This window comes from Arachis ipaensis, chromosome B10, assembly GCF_059453495.1.
Source record: "Arachis ipaensis isolate K30076 ecotype BB chromosome B10, ASM5945349v1, whole genome shotgun sequence".
NCBI classification, from domain to species: Eukaryota; Viridiplantae; Streptophyta; class Magnoliopsida; order Fabales; family Fabaceae; genus Arachis; species Arachis ipaensis.
In genome coordinates, this window is record NC_142435.1 from 112109291 (window position 1) to 112127102 (window position 17812).

Consider the following 17812-nt stretch of genomic DNA (forward strand, 5'->3'; position numbering starts at 1 on the left):
ATGTCTCCAAGATAGGGGGAAGAATTCATCAATAACCGACGATGTGGACCTGCACGGTGTAGCCGGAGCAGAATGCTAGGATCACTCATGCAGGATGACACTAGTGAGTTTCGAGGTTTTTAGTTCACAGGGTAGTCGTCGCGTGTTCTTTACGAATTACTAATGTCATTCAATTAACTTTTGTCTTTTTGGGGGGACCTGGCCATGCAGGCGCTGGATCACTACACGAGACAGTTCGCTGAATCGACCGCCGACAGCCACGTAGGAAATGATGCGAAGGCAGGTTGCACAATCAATGAGGAGTGGGCAAACGAGGTTAGGATGCCTGCATGTGTATACGTATTATCGATATAAGCTTGCGATGATCCAAGTATTTAGTGTCATGTTGTATGCGTATAATTATTGACTGCCAAAAACTTGTGTCATCAACATTTGCTTACGTATTGATGCAGGTTAGGGTCTTTCTCGAAAGATTACCCAAAGGATCACGGAAAGCTTGGGAGAATACCGCTGACTAGCAGATGCTCTCCCACTTAACACTGTATGGTTCCCTTGTCACTTGCATGGCAAAGAGAAGCATGTTATATCAGGAATTAGTTGAGTTTGTTTAGTTGTTGGTGTTTGTTTGGTGTCTGGCAGCATGTTTATCATTTTTTTTGCATGATGTTGTTGTTACGTGTACTTGTTATCGTATTTATAATACTCTTCAAGAAGCACCTTGATAGGCCACTTAGTTGTTCTTTTGGAGGTTGATATATTTGCTTCCATGAATGGTTTGAATGGTGTGATTGATGTATGTTTCCTATTTTGGTCATGCAATTTACTTGGGGATAACATCTGTGAGGACTGAGATGTGTTAATTTAATTTGTTTTGATCAGGAAAGTGGTGTTATTTACCTGGAGAAGGATGTTAACAACATGTGAATCCCTGTGCTACTGTGAGTGACACGGAAAGAAAAGGACGCAATGGTGGACGGTAGTACCCACAATGGGAACTCAGTGAATGTTTACTATGCATCGCATGTTAAGCTTTTAATATATTTCTCTGTGTACTATGTTTGGAGAATTCGAACATTTTATTAAGCTTGTTGGTGATGAGGACGAAGTTCAACCATGATGGTGTTGGCTTACATTGTCCCACGGTCTGAATTATAGTTGCACTTAATAATTTTTTTTGGCGAAAAATTATTACGTATAAGGTGTTTGTTGCATTTTTCCAGCGTCCGATCTTAGCACCAAAAGTTGAGGTTGCTGTGTTTGTGAACCTGCCTTGGTAGTTAATTGATTTTGTTTTTTGAAAATTTTGCAAAGGCCAAAGGTCTTTCTGGTTGGTGACATCCTACAACAGCCATCATGGAATTGGATAAGCTAGTTTCTTGAAGTAGCAACAAGGATGTTCAGGCAATGACAATTATAGTATCACTTGAACTTGAAATTGGGTCAGATAGTTTCTTACCGTAGCAACAACGATTTCAAGCAATGATTATTAAAGTATCACTTGGATTCGGCAATGTATGTTACCTTTAGCATGAAATCTCCGAAGAGCCAAGACTGTAGCATCCACTCAACAACCCACACTCCGTAGTCATTTCTACATGGGACATTAAAGTCAAAGGGTATCATTACTACATAATTATTTGAGGGTACATTAATAAAAACATGAATTAGGACTATGCTTATGCGCCCTCAATTTGGCAGCCAACTTCCAACTCGTCGATGTCAAAGGTAGATGGATGTGGTCAGTGGCGGATCCAGAAATTTTATAAAATGGTGGCCAAATTAAATACAAAATAAATTAAAATATAACATAACAAAAAATCAACAAAATATAATTTATAGTATATAAGTCAAAATTAATAATTATATTATATAACAATTAACATTCAACTACCTACTTTAAGATTTTGGTATTTTTGAATTTGTTCTGCGATATTTCATATCACTAAAATTATCAATTTACCATCTGAAATAAATTTTGAAGCATTCTTTTTTTCAACATATACAATCATATAATCTGTTAAAAGTTCGTCTTTCATCTTGTTTTAAAGTATTGTTTTTATAAATTTTTATTGTTTAAAAAATCTATTCAGTTATTATTGTTGTCATAGAAAAAGTCAAAATAATTTTTTTATAATTGTTACATTTTATATTAATCTAAACCTATATTTTTCAATAACTTTTCAATTATTTATATATTTATACGCTTTTATTGTTTTTTAAACCTATTTACCAGTGTTGCTCCCTGTACATTGGAACATATATCTGTACAAATCAAGCAAATAAGTTACGAGACACCAACATTGTTCAAAGCACATGAGAAGCGAGTTTATCCACTTGTCTAAGACAACACTAAACTAAAGGCAGAGGACCATTGTCAATTAAAATGCAGAAATATATTGTTACCCGATGCAATTTATCCGCATAGCCCATGAAATTAGTGCAGATGAATTTAAGAGTGTTAATGCTATGGTTGACAGGACTTAGCACAATTTGCTGGACATGGAAACACAGTTTTACATGAGACACAAACACAAATTAATCGCCTCAGGTTTTACTAAGAGTACCGTACTCACTATGTTACGAGTGAATAAAGGTGATTGCTATTGACAAATAATTTTTAGGCAACAATGTCTAGTTTCATAAGAAAAAAGGAAAAATTAATATTCAATTAAAAAAAATTATAAACGTAGACTAACTTTTAATAATTAAATTTTGCTTAAAAAAAAAACTACACAATAATTGGACACCAATTTACAAGCACCATATAATTAACCATGGATAAGAAATAAAAAATCACTACACAACATAGTTTCTTCGAATCTTAAATTATTGGTTTTTTATTCTTATTCCATAAATAATCAGACTATTATTTTAGTTATTAAACGTGAATTATGTTATCACTATCTTTCATCTTGACAAGAAAATATTATCACAACTCTAATTATTAACTTACACTTTTTTAAGCCATTTTTCTAATAACATATTCACTTATAGCTTCTCATAAAAACAAAAACGGTTAGCGCCCTTTTTTTGACACGGAAACATAGTTTTACTGCAAAGGTGGTTGGAAAGAACCACTTAGAAGACATGTTGTCGAAGCTGAGCATGGAGGCCACCATGTTGATAACCTGTTGAAGGAAATATGGTTACCCAATAGTGATACAAAGGCTTCCGACATACCAACATATAACAAGAACGTATGTTAACCACTACTTACGTCATCAACAACTTGGTGCTCCGGTCGTAGGCTCCACAGTGTACGCCGAACACCCTGTGCGTGCTCATCAGCAACTAGAATCTCCCTACCAAAAGAAACGGTAAACAATCATGATCACGCTCCAATAACTGAAGACCGCTCAAGTGTATTGTTGCAACAACTCACATTCACCAAGCCAAGCCGAATGCATACGTACCGTTCATCCAGATTCTTTGAGAAAATGTAAGCGGCCATAGTAAACTCCGACCCCTGAAAATGCATTCCCTCTGGTGGCCGAAATGCCAATTTGAGACACTACTCAAGCAAAGCAACACAAACTCCATGTAAGTTAACTCCATTTGGACTAACATAAGGGAACTTCACAAAAGAAAGAAATATTACTAAACACCCAAACAGTAAACTCATTACCTGCGGCATCTCAAATGCAACATGGAAGGCAGGGTGTGTGTGATATGCGAATGGAGACTCATGCTCAGTTTGTCGGACATCACTACCTTCTGTTGACGCAGAATCCTGGTCTTTGAATGTTAACTTGCGCTACACCAACAGTAAACGATGAAACAACCAAGTTCATACTTTTGGAAGTAAATTGCCAAAACAAAATAACTTCACTTACTTTCAACTTAGCGGACGCAGTGGCATCACCGTTTTCGTTCTTTTGTGTCTTCCTCTGGCGGGCCGTGTCCCCTTTTGCTAGTTAGTGCCTTCAGCAGAGGTGAGAGCTTTATGGCACCACGTTTGCTCCCGCAGCTTTCTTGCTGACCACAGTTGCCTCTTGTGGATCCACCGCCTTTGCTCGTGTCTTCCTACATGCGACCATCCGTGCATTGCCTTGCACGACTTTCTTCTTCAGGTCGGCAAGTGGACCAACAGCAAGCATCAGAGACTGGAGAATCTTTCCATGATCCACCAGCATCCCAGAGATAGTCCTAATGTGGTCATTTAGGGTCTTCATGACCTCCCTGGTAATTTCATTTTGGTTTAGTATTTGAAATATCCATATAACCACATACTTCCACATAAGCTAAACTTAGTAACAACTATACACTTCATACGAAATGGCCACAATATGTTTTGCAAAAAACTAACCTCCTGAAATATCCGGATGAACTTGATGTTATGGTTGTCATCAATGGTCCCGTCACCACCATCCGTCCCTTTAGCGACCTCACTGCTCGAAACACAACCATGTTTTGACTTGTCAGGAGAAAGATAACACACAACACACAACAAGAATCACAAAGGTGTCACTGGGATTGCTTTACTCACCTCGCGAGAGAGACATCGTCATTTTTCTCCTTCTATGCATCAACTTGCTCCTTCATTTTTCCAAGTTTCTCTTCCACAGTAGCACATGTCTCCATTGCTCAAACTTGCACGGACTATGATTATGAATAGTTACACATGTGTTATATGAAACCATGAAATGGGCTCATATCATATCATGGCCCATTAGTGAGCCAGGCCCAGCTGAACAAATACAACTATATTATTATTCCATTTAAAAATAGATTGTATCACATGTTTAAACAAAAGAAATATATTTAATTATTCACGAACCACCAACGAGGCTTATAGAAGAAGCAACTAGCTGAAATGACCCTTTCACCCTCACTTGCTATGCGTTTTTCCCATGTGCACAGTTGTAGACCTTAGGATAACGGCGACATGACAGATGAAAGGACTACTCACCTTTGCTTAAGAGCTACTACATATATGATACACGCCTCACCCAAAGTTAATTTTCAAAAGCTTTCTTTTGTAAAGACTGTATGAACTAATAACGAATAACTCCTATCACATCTTCTATTAAGAATAAATATGTTTGAATAAATTCTATTATCATTGTAGAAGAGTATTGTATTTTAAATCTGAGTCTTGACTATTTAATTTTTGTTTAAATTACACAGTTGGTTCCTACACTTTCAGTGAAATTACAAATTGGTCCTTATACTTTAAAAGTTTATAATTGGGTCCCTAAAAAGAATTAAAATTTGCAATTTAGTCCCCACTGTTCAAAAAGTGTTCATTTAACAGAATATTCTCAGAATATGCTGAGAATATTCTGTTAAAATAGAGAATATTCTGTTAAATCAAACACTTTTTGAACGACCAGGACTAAATTGCAAATTTTAATTCTTTTTAGGGACCCAATTACAAAATTTTAAAGTGTAGGGACCAATTTGCAGTTTCACTGAAAGTGTAGAGACCAACTGTGTAATTTAACATTAATTTTTTGTGGTATAACTTAAATGAATTCATCAAAACAATTTATTAAAAAATACATTAACTGAAATTTCAAATCCAATACTCGTCTACAACATTAATAATTTAAAAACTTCAAAAAAATTATATTGTCCAATACAAAGAAGTTTAAAAAGAAAATATTAAATTAAATTTACATGTAAATATTCATGTACTCAAATGTATAAAAATAGAATGATCCAATAGAAATCCATGTAAAAAGAAAAAAAAAAGATTAAATTTAACAGTGAATATTCATGTACGAAAATTTTAAATACAATATTCTTTTACATAATCAATAATTTAAAAATTAGACGAAAATATTTTACTCCATGCAAAGCAATTTAAAAGGAAAAAAAAGGATTGATGACTCATTAGTTTATTTTGGTTTGTTGATCCTTTAAATTTCATTATAAAAAAATTTCATAAATAATTGTCAAATAAAAAAATTATTTTCATAACAATTATGTCTCTAAACAATAATTAGAAAAATTGCCATTAATAATTTTTGTTGCACCAATTGATTCTTACTTTTAGTTATTAATCATAACATTAGTAATTTATCCCAACTTGTTACTACAACAAATTTGAAGAAAGAGATGACAACATACAATTTACAAACATAAGCTGTTAATTGCATTAGCTTATTATTCTATGAATTTATTGGATAATATTAGCTCCCTACTTGCATTCCTTATATCTCTTTTTTTTGAAAAACCAGTTTTCGAAGATATAAATTTTCAAACCCCCTTGGACCCGAGGATCGTCTTTAGTACACCCATGAGCATTCATCGAATTAAGGTAAACAAACTAACATATTTCTATCTAACACAGAATACCCACTTCAACCAGTTGATCCCAGATAAATAAAAGTTAACAACTACTTCATTAAACCTAGAGGGAACCCAACTGAAAACTGTATTCCATTAGGATCCAGATTAAGTATCTTTGTTATCAAAAGCCCAACCAAAACATCAGCAAGATCATCCCTTACAACCCGATACCTGCAACTGCCTCATCTTATCAAAAAAAAAAAAAAGGAATAAAAAAGAACCACATACAGGAATAGCATTACGGGCAACTTATTCGTCTAATATTTCCCTAAGCATTTCAACTTGTCCCCTAAGTTCCTCGTTTTCAAGCTCCAGTTTACGAATTCGCTTGTTCAATCGGTCAACTTCTTTTTTTCTTGTCCTAATTCAATTGCGCCGTGACACGTACAACAATGCGATGGTTGTAATCACGAATAGTATAACTGGTGGCAGAAAGAATCTTATCCAACATTGTGAATGAAACTTCTGACGAGCAAAGTGTTCTTCGTAGCACAACGGACTGTGAGCCACAAGATCTAGTCCTCTGCCATTGTGGGGGAGAACCATCGTGAAACCAAAAAGCACATTATCATCCTTTGGGTTGATTTCTCGAGGAACAAAAATTGGGGGACCAATTTGAAAGAACGAACACGCTCTCAGCAACATTAGCTCCATGTCCTCTACATGCATGAACGCTCTCTCACTTACTGGCTCCACCACTATACATCAACAACATCACACTGACTCCGGTATTTGGGCATTAGGGTTTCATCGAAAGGGATACGGGAGGGGGGAGGGGTGTCTGAAACGACACCGTTTTAGGTATTTGGGGAAAAAAATAATCTGGACTGGGTTAAATTAACCGGACGGGTCATCGGGTTTCATGAAAACCCGTCAGGTCAAACTAGGTTCGACCAGGTCCGTTGCACAACCGGTTCAACAAGTGGCTCGGCCCGACCAGATGACTGGGTTTCCAGTCGAACCGGCCGGGTCGAGCCGAGTCTGATAACTCTGGTTATAAGTGAATACATCACAAAATAATTAATATGACATGATATGTAATAATTGATTTTCTTCCCCTCAAATTTGGTAATGTAGATTATTTTAAGTTTTTAACGAAATTTTGTAAAAAACATTGCGAGTTAACAAATGAAGTAAGCACAGTGATAAGGTTTACTTACATTCGTTTAGAAAATATCAATTAGAAAGAATCGTGTTGCTTAGCATATTTTATATTAGATAAACAATAACCTTAAAAGGCACTTATTTGTTATTATACCATATATGCATGTGTTTTAATATTTTTTTCCTTATAATTTAAGATGTTAAACTATCACTTTGTTTCCAGAAAATTATTTGTACAGTTCTGAATCATTAATTTATTATGGTCGGAAAAGTTTCTAATTTTGTAAGGTGTCAAACGTCAATTAGCATGAAGATTGAATTCCCACTACTTCACGGATCACGTGCTCCAGTTTATTTAGGTGAGTGATCACGTGAGTGAAAATCTAATACATGATGTCAACATTTATTTATCACAATTTTTTATTTAAATTTAATATACGATGGCGGTAAAATAATATTATACAAACAACTAATTGTATAGCTAATTTTTAGATTCATTAATTAAAAATTTATATAAACATATAAATTTAATTAGATGAATATGTAAATTTTTTATTAAAATTAAATTATTTTTTATAATATTTTTTTAAATATGTGAATATAAACAAAAGATTTTATTATTAAAATAAAAATATAATAATGTGATTTTGTAAAACCTAATATAAAACTAAAATTTGGTTATTCTAATAATGAATTATCTTATCATAACGTTAAAATAACACGCACCTACACATACACACACCCGCCGACATCCACGGCCATGCCCTTACCCTCGCTCCTGCATCTTACCATAACATTAAAATAACAAGCACGTACATACGCACACCCACCAACTCTCACTGCACTGCCCCTTGCCCTCGCCCTACATCTTATTCTTCCCACCCCACTGCTCTTGCCCTTGCCTTTGTCCCTGCATCTTATTCTTACCAAAACATTAAAATAACACGCACACCCACTGACACTCATCTCCTGTCTCTCGCCCTTGCATCTTAACATAATATTAAAATAACACGCATATTACCATAACATTAAAAAAACACGCATGTACACACACACACACACACACACACCTACCCCACTGCCCTTACTTTCATCCCTGCATCTTATTATAACATTAAAATAACATGCTTGTACACACGCACACCGACCGACACCGACTGCCATGGCCTCACCCTCGTCTCTGCATCTTACCATAACATTAAAACAACATGCACATATACACACACATCCACCAACACTCACCCCCACTGTTCTTGTCCTTGCCCTCGCCCCGGCATTTTACTCTTACCAAAACATTAAAATAACATGCACACACACCGACACTCATTTCTTCTCCTCGCCCCTGCATCTTACCATAACATTAAAATAACACGCACACACTTATCATAACATTAAAATGACACGCATGTACACATACTCACCAATACCTACCTCACTGTTCTTGTTGTCAACCCCGCATCTTATCATAATATTAAAATAACATACACGCACACCCCCGCCCCCGTCCCCGCCCCTGCGTGCGCACACGCATATACATAGATTGACTTTTTATGCATATAGTTTTTGTTCTTTTAATTAGTTACTAAGTATATGTAACAATTAATTGAATAAATAAAACATAACATCGTACGTAATAAGCCAACGTGAATTTTCTAAAATGAGAAAAAATAAAATAATGGAACACATTTACCTTAGTGTAAAATATAGATACTCACTCTTTTTACTTTTATTTTTAATATAAATTTACAAAAAAGGTTAAATAATCAACATTTTTCTTTATCTTTGTTTTACAATTAAATTAATATTAGACAACTCTCTATTTTTTCACTAAAAATATTAGTTTTCTAATATTTTTTAAATTAAATATCATGAATTAAAATAAGTGATTGTACATATTTTTAGTTACAAATTAAATATGATTAAGAAACATAGAATTTCTCAATGAAGTGGCGTTAAGCATAATAAAATGGGAGCTGCTCAAATAAAGATGTCAAAAACATCTTTTTATGAAGATGCTTTGTATAAAAGTGTGATTTATTTATTTGGCCACATTTTAAATAAAAATAACACTTTTATGACATATCAAAATCTAACCCTTCAATTCATCATCTAAGGGTCAAAAAGAAAAATTTTCACATGAAGACAATTATAAAATCTTCATTGGAGTATCCACCTAATAAAATAGTAGCTGCCAAGCACAATAAAGCAAAATAGCTAATAACAACTAATGTCATTATCAATTTTCAGACATCATTCTAAGTCAACATAAAAAAAAGGAAGAAGACAGAAGCCAAATAGATATTCCTAATTGTTCCTTGACAGTGTCAGGAACAGTAGCATGCATCTTTGTACCTGAAACTAGGCATATATACGCGGGCTAAAAACTGCGTCAATTCAAGTATGAATTACCAATTTACGATCATCAACTAATACACTACTGTATGGTGAATGGTCTCTGTTGACCAACCTGCTTCTATTTAACCAAATCATGTTGTCACTGTTTACATCCTCTCATTGACTATTCCCTATAAGGCATTAGATCCTCCACAACCCCAAAAGAATCGATCATTAGCTAAAAATTCAATGCCATGAAGAGCCAGTACATTAGCCCACAAAAAAACACTACCTTACAATTTTACACAAGTTCATTTAGCAATAGGTTAAGACTCGAGAATAAAAGAAATAACACTACTAATTTTCCAATACTGCTCCCTTTTTATAGCACAATGTGAAAATGGCTCAATGAAATCTTAAAGTACCAACTATTTTTATAGCTCCGTGACAAGTTTCAACTATTTACATAGCCAGTTGATTGCTAAAGCTCTCTAGAATGTCCTCACAATAAATAATAAATAAACTGAATAGGAAACAAAGAAAGGTAACCTTCTATAGCACATAGCCTCATACACCTAAAACATTAACGACATCAAAGTAAACATAGATACATATACCTTCCAATCCTTAAAATCCAATCTGAACATAAAGTGACCGAAAGCAATATCCCCAGCACGAATTGCATTTGCACGAGGGGAATTTCTGGGTGCTGCATAGATAAAGGATAATAAGTTCAGTGAGAGCGAGAGAGAGTGAGAATGTTAATACAAGTATATTCGAAATAACTCACACAGTACTAGTTGTGATCCAGCCTCGTTGACTTTTATTTCAGCTCGCCCATCTTTGACTATGAATGATAAAGCGAGTAAATTCTCCACTATTTGAGCAAAGGAGTTCCTATTCAAAATCAAATTCTCAAGCTTAACAACACTATTTTTCCTTAAGATGTTAAACATCGTTAACATATTTTTATCTGTATTAGCTTTCACTTCTCTTGGACCTCCGTCAAGCTACAAAAAAAAAAAAAAAACAACAACAACAATGTGAAGGAAAAGAAAATTGTATCATAACTACATAATAAGCTTAGCATTCTGAGCAGTACACAATATTCTTAACTTCAATATTTTGACGTTCTACTTATAGATAAATGGGTGATAAACTGATAGAAAGCAACTTACTAGAAATTAAGACATGAAAGGTCGAAAATTAGAAGCTACACAGGTCTATCAGAGAATTTTTTATCCAGTCAAAACCTCTTGCTAACACGAATTTTTATACCTTTGTCAATCGAAAACTTTATACATATTAAACCAGCTTATTACCTCTTCTAGCCGGGCCAATTCATTGGGCCTCACACGCTACCTACTTCTACGATGAACAACCTTCCTCTACATTGCTTTAGCATAGATGAGACCATTCTTGAAGGGAAAAAATATTGGAAAAACATATAGGTGAGTATAGAACAAAGTCTTCTATGGATATCAAAATTACAGAACAAAGTATTCTAAATGCATTGAAGTTACATTGTACAGCAGCTGGAACCCGCTTTAAAAACATGTGATACTGATAGTCCAATATCATTCCAAGCTGTTGAGTTTTTGGTGCAACGTTCTGTGCTAGTACTTGATCTGCCCTGTCCTCCAAATTCTTCAAGAATGTGCGATACAAATTCTGAAGGAGTGACTCCACCGTTAGCATGACCCTTCATAGACATTACCAAGGATTTCATTATGTCCAACAGAGCTTTTGCATCAGCCACTTGTTCTCTTGGTTTTGTAACTGAAATTAGATAGAACAACCAATCAGAATTGAGAAATTCATTTTAGAAGCAAAAACTATTAAACATCACATACCACGTCAATTAGTTACTCCTTGCAAAAACTGAAGGATTACCATGTGTTCATAACACGCAGTGGAAGAAAAGAAAGTAATCCTTAAAGATCTATTTTGTGATTAAACTTTATTCCAATAATAAATATATAATAGATCAGATCTAAATACCTGAGTACGCTAGTAAAAATTTTTTTCTCTTTCGATGGTACGAAGGCGCTATGCGTATCCACACCGAGACCAACCTTTGCTGTCAACTCCTTGACCAATGGACATCTGATCTAAATTGAGAAACCTCTTGCAACTCTTTGCATGCCATAAAATTCTTCTCCAAGAATTAGGCTCACATACGTTTATGTGTGTAGAGGTAAAAGAATAAAGCTCTAATGTTTTATTCTCATCTGTTTCTATCATGTACTCTTGACGTACATATATATAGTATGAGATTTGTTATTGATTTTAAATTTGAATCTCAATTCAAATTTAAATCATATCTTAAAATTCCAAATTTGAATCCTTCAAATTTTATGAGTCATATCATAACAATTTAAAACATAATCGATTTGGATCTCATCCAAATTTATAATTCAAGTTTAGAAATAGAATAACTAATTATTCTCAAATCTCATATAATATTCTCAATTATCATACTATTATTATATTCTTGGTGCTAGCAAAAAATATAATAATATTCCATTTGAATTAATATAATTATTTATTTGATCAAATCAAATTAATAATTAAATAATTCTACAGCAAAGATTAGAACACTCGTTAGTGTGTGACCCCATAGGTTCAATACTAAGCGAGTAGTAAATTAGTCATACTAAATTTACTAATTAAGGTTGGTGTCTAGCAACACTCCTCAACGACCCGATAGTATGAAGTAATATATTTTTACTAAGAACCTCAGAAGAACAAAGTATAATTCCTTCCATCTTTCCTGCTCTTGGTTAACCTTTAGAGTATGGTTTAATTGTCAAACTCTAACTTGTTACCATTATTATAATGAACTGTGAATGACCTAAGAAACTCATTTCTTCATTCATTCAATCCCCTTGGCCAAGGTTTTATTCATTTCATTCATTATAATCATAGAGATCAAACTCTTTACCGAGAGTTGACGGATTCCTTATTGACTAATCATTAATTCTACAAGTATTTAAATCATACCCAATATCCATTCAACTAGCACCCTAGGGTATTAGGTATCCGGAATCAAAGTATAATAAATACATTGTTAATTACTATGACAGTCGCGGGTCAAAGGAAACTCTATTACCATGTTCATCTTGAGAATATCCTATTGACAAATATACGGTAATTATAACCATTAGGAATTCTCAAAGTGAGTCAGTTCAATGGTCATATCTCTATATGCACCATATATATATATAATTTAATAAATGAGATCTATTAATCTTCATCCAATGAAGACCATTATATATATATTGATCTTTCCAGATTATTAATGTCCTTTTTAATAATTCTATGACCAAGAACAATTTAGATTAAATTATAAAAGATTTATCTCTCAATATTATGATCACTATCACAATGATAAATCTCTAAATTTAATCAAGGACCTTATTATATTAACATTTTAACATAATAACAATAACAAATTATTTAACACATGATTGATTGGATTGTGGTCATACTACTTATTCCCAACAAAAACAAAACCGCTAAAAAATATTATATCCTTTAAATTTCATGCAGGAATAGTATACTATACTGAGACAATAAGTTGCAAGGATGCACAACAAAATTTGAGCATACGAATGGCAAACAGAAAACTTTCAGTATAAATTCTGTTACATATGTGAAAATTTTTTGAAAAGAACATCGTAATTATTATGATTGATTTAATAATTTTTTTATAGTTTGTTTAATTTTCGATCTTAACATTCAGTCAACTAGTACATTGTTAATTACTATGGATTTCTTAAATGTTCAACAAGGTGGCCAAGCCAAACCTTACAATATAAATGTAGCACAAGAATGCGTCGCTAATAATAGAAAAAATGAGCTTAGATATCTAGTTGATGCAAACTCTCCATTTTGCCAAATATCAACTCAAACTTCTTGGAATCAGCCCTTGCGATTTCGTCCCTTTCATCTACAAAAAAAAAAAAAAAAACGTAAGCAAACATATAAAAGTAAGCATGGAAACAAGTAACATCAACATTATTTTTCTTTTTCTAGATTTGAACTTGTATGGATGCTATAACATCAATTTACAAGCATTTGGTTTTTGTTTTAAAAAATAATCTATAGAAAATGAAACAATAGTAAAATAGAGCTGAAGGTTGCAGAGATTGAGAAAAGAAAGGTAGAGTTCACCGTTAATCATGTTGTTGAAGGCAAGGTAGCGAGAACGAAGACTTTGATGGGTTCGATAATCGGTGTCATCGTGAGCTGGAGGGAGCTGACGACGGAGCTTGGTGTTGATTGCGGTGCTGTGGCAATCGGAGTAATTCAATTGGTGCTTGGCCATGATGAGAGATTAACAGTTGTTGGTTCTGACGAGTGATGTGATAGAGAGAGTAACTAAGACAAGGAGGTAAGAAAGGTATAAACGTTTGAAAAACTGCAAGGTCTTAACCACCGAGAGACACGCGAAACAGCATTCACACACCAGCTTGCGCGACACGCCACTATTAAGTGTGTGTTTGGATTACAGTTTACAAACTGGAGTTTGCATAAAACTGATTTTGCAAACTTGATTTTGATGAAAAGTAAGTTTGTGTTAATGTGATTTATGTTTGGCAATCTTTATATCAAAATGGATTATAGTAAAATAAATTTTGTTTGGATTATACTACTCAAAATCACTTTTAGATGAAAAATTACTAAAAGAGATATCAATTAAAATGATTTTTTATATTATTCTATTATTTTACTTTAGGTATTTTAATAGATCTTATTAATTTATTTTATAATAAGGTTAATATTTACTTACTAAATTAAAGTAACATATAAAAGTTGACAAAATATATTTTAATACATAAAAACACTAATAAATATTAAATTAAAAGATAAAATACTAATAAAATACATAAAAAATAATATCTTATACAAAATTAGTACATAAGAACATTATTATTTCTACTGCATGTGATTAATAATTTGATCCCTAATCGAGTCTCGAACATGGTCCATTTCTGCAGAAAAGCTAATGGTTAGAGTTTGATATGAACTTTCACCAACATAACTATTATCTTCTCCATCAAGAATGTTTGCATGTTCATATTGATTAAATTCAGTATCTGTTTCAGAATGTCTTCTAATAAAATTATGAATAGCCATTGTTGCACACACTATCTGCACTTGAGTTTCAATTTTGAACTTGGGCATGTGTCGCAAGATAGAAAATCTATTTTTCCACGCTCCAAAAGTTCTTTCTATTGTGCATCTTAAGCTTGAGTGATAATAATTAAATACTTCATTATGATTTGTAAATCCAGAAGAATGTCTAAAATCTGCAAGATGATAGCGCTCACATTTATATGGACCAATATATCCTTTCGGTGTTGGATAACTGGCATCTACCAAATAATATTTACCTAATGAGTAATAAAATTAGTTACATGATAACCAAGTAAATATAGCTTATTTGTAAGAAAATGATAAAAATTAACCTGAAGGAGGATGCGGAAAATTCATGGTAGGAGTTGTAATAGCATTATCAAATACACGAGCATCATGCACAGTGCCTTCCCATCCAGGTAAAGCAAAAATAAAGCACATCTCCCAATCACATATAACCATTATATTTTGTGTTGGATATCCTTTTTTTTTTCCAATAAATTTGGGTTGATCACTTGGTCTAACTACACATGGGATATGAGTACCATCAATTGTTCCTATAGCATTTTTAAAAATGGCCAATATCGTTGGTCATTTTTTATTTTGCTATGAACATTCTAAAACTTAGATCCGATGGCTTAATATATTTAATAGATAATCTCAAGTAAACAACCAATACCTCATGAAAATGTCTACTTAATGTCTCTCCAGAATGTTGAAACCTTTTTTGTATTATCCTATTACCCACTCCATGACTAACCGTATTTAAGAACATTGCAACCATTTTCTGAACTTCCATTTGTCTTGTACATTTTAATCCTTGTTCAACTAATTCATCACAAAATTGAAAAAAAATATGTTTTTCCATCCGAAACATTTTATAACAACGAATGCTATGGCCACATAAAATTTCTTGCACCCATAAATAACCTATTTGTTCACTAGTTCTGCATGGTTTTTTGCACAGATAATTAACTGTATATTGACCAATTAATCCTGAAATATTTTCAATTTCATCTATATCTTCTTCCATAATGGAAAGTAATTTTGATTCTTCATATTGTTCTTTTTCATACTCTTCAAACAAATACTCCATGTTCATTCTAAATTAATTAACAAAAATTAAGTCCTACATAAAAATATAAATAAATTCTTATCCATACCAAGTTAAGAAATAAATTATATATAATAAGAACAATAATTAAGTACCACAAATATTATATTATAAATGATAAATAAGCAACACATAAATTTTTCTATTGTCTTATCTTAGCATAACGAAAAATTCATGGACAAATTAAAATGGAGGACAATAATAACTTAATTAGTTTTGCATGAAAATTACAAAAAAATAATAATTTTGCATGAATGGTATTGGATTATATGCTGCATGTTTGAGCCAATCCAACAATCTTTGCTCATATCCTTTTAAGGATACAAACATTTCTCAAGCAGGTTTAAACATCATTAGTTGACAATAACGACTATGAAAATCGGGATCATTAGTGATCATTTCCATCTTTTGAATCTCATCCATTACTTCCCCAATAGATGCACCGGGTACTAGAAATGTGGACACAATAGTTGAGTGTGATTCAGACGCAGAAGCAATTTTATTTATTGCATCTGCAATTTGCTTTGAGGTAGGGACTTTAAAATTTTTCTTCTTTTTTGTTGTTTCACAAACTACATCTCTCCTTTTTTTCGTTCTCTTTTGACTATTATTTTTTTGAGAAGAGCTTAGATTTATTTGTTGAAATTCAGAACTAACTCCCACACTAGCACCTATACCTTCTTCACTATCTCTATCTCCAGAACCTTTTTCTATATCAACATTACCTTCTTCAAAGTATGGTCGATATCCATCACCATCTTCTTCTATGCCACTAGTTAACATCCCAGATGAGGGAGCCCAAGCAAATTTGCCATCGGCCATAATATCTTTAAATAATATTGTTAACTCGTCTTTAAAAGGAAGTCCTTTATTTCTGAATTTTTCGTACAAGGGATTTTCCTACATGTGTACAACTAATCAACACAAGACTTATTACCAAAATTAAAGTTAAACTTTTTGCTATAATAATAAGTTACTATGTACCAATTGTTTTCTGTCCTAAACCCATTTCTTTGCCAAAAAGCTTGTATCATGTTGACCATTCCTTCTTAAGATTGTTCTAGTTATTTTTTAATTGAATCTTATCATATTGTTTTCCAATTTTTTCATTAAATTGAGACAAAGCATCCTTCCAACCTTTCTTTGTAAGAGTGGTTCTTGCTGTTTAGCAACTTGATCTAAGCATGCTTGGATAAATTGTTTAGTAGTCTCCATGTCCCTTGCTTTTGTCTTTAGAGATTCATTGTTACTCATTATTCTATTAAAAAAATATAAATTATATATATATATTTAATCAAATGTGTTACTTTTTTTTAATTTCAAGTAATAACGTGAAAATGTTAATTTAATATTATTTTTATAAGATTTTTTTGGCATCCAATATTTATGATTTTATTAATACTTATGAATAATTTTTTATTTAGTTTGTCTTTTTTAATGGGATCAATTAATCTATATTATAAAAAAGAGTTACAATAAAACATAATATATGAGAATTATAATTATAAATTTTACATTGTCGAATAAAAAATAAAAAATTTCAGCCGAAACAAAAATAAAGTATAATAAAATATAAAAAGAGAACTCATGTAAATAAAAAACGATAAAAATTTTATGAAACCAACAATATATATCATATGAATAAAAGAAATATAATAAAAGATAAAAAAAATTCATATGAACTATATCAAATAAGAAAAATAAAATTGTTCATACTCTGACCCAATACTATAGCTTAGGTCCAAATAAACCAAAAGGCCCAATATAAAGATTGGCCTTCATTACCCACCGACCTCCTCAGAAGAGGTCGGATTCGACACAGAC

The 17812-nt window shown here is 32.7% G+C and overlaps 1 pseudogene; it reads right to left on the reverse strand.

Annotated features, from left to right (window-relative positions):
• Positions 1-9916: 9916 nt before the first annotated feature.
• On the reverse strand, positions 9917-14062 carry LOC107621053 (non-structural maintenance of chromosomes element 4 homolog B-like; annotated as a pseudogene).
• Positions 14063-17812: the final 3750 nt, after the last annotated feature.